We start from the raw sequence: 631 nt of genomic DNA, 5'->3' as shown, positions 1-631 counted from the left end.
TTTTCAATATGTTTCATTACTAAGGCCCACTTTAGACGGAACCATTTTCCTTAAGCATTTTTGCTAGTATAAATGCTTCCAAAATCTTTTAGCAGACAGTACAAGGAAACATTTCCTGTAACATTCAGATTAGCATTTTCGATGTGAAGCGTGTAGAGAATGGTAGATAATATATACAGCATGAAAGGTATGAGATGAGCAAGTGGCTGGTGTTTATAATTCAGACAGCAGCGCCATTTATTTGTACCTAACACTGTTTTATAGGAAACTTTATTTCTCTCGGTTGAATAGTTCTCTCTTAAAAATATGATCTGATACATTGCATCTGACCTGGCCACCATTACATCTGCACTTGTGACCTAGAGGTCCCCTCTGATTGGTTATGCTGTGGAAATAGGACCAATCCTATCCTTGAGAAATGCCATGAAATATGCCATAAGATTTTTCACTTTACACGGTAGCATTTTGGTCATGGCATAAATGTTAAGAAAAATGCTAAAGAAAATTCTTTCGTTTAAAGCGGGCCTAATTAACTTTTTTAAATGGTGCAACTCAAACTAAGAACTACAGTAAATTTGGATAATTGTGCAAGAGGAAATTTGATAAGTTGCACAAGGAATGATAAAACCAA

Source organism: Lepisma saccharinum, chromosome 11 (genome assembly GCF_977018435.1).
Source record: "Lepisma saccharinum chromosome 11, izLepSacc3.1, whole genome shotgun sequence".
NCBI classification, from domain to species: Eukaryota; Metazoa; Arthropoda; class Insecta; order Zygentoma; family Lepismatidae; genus Lepisma; species Lepisma saccharinum.
This window is presented reverse-complemented; position numbering follows the sequence as displayed.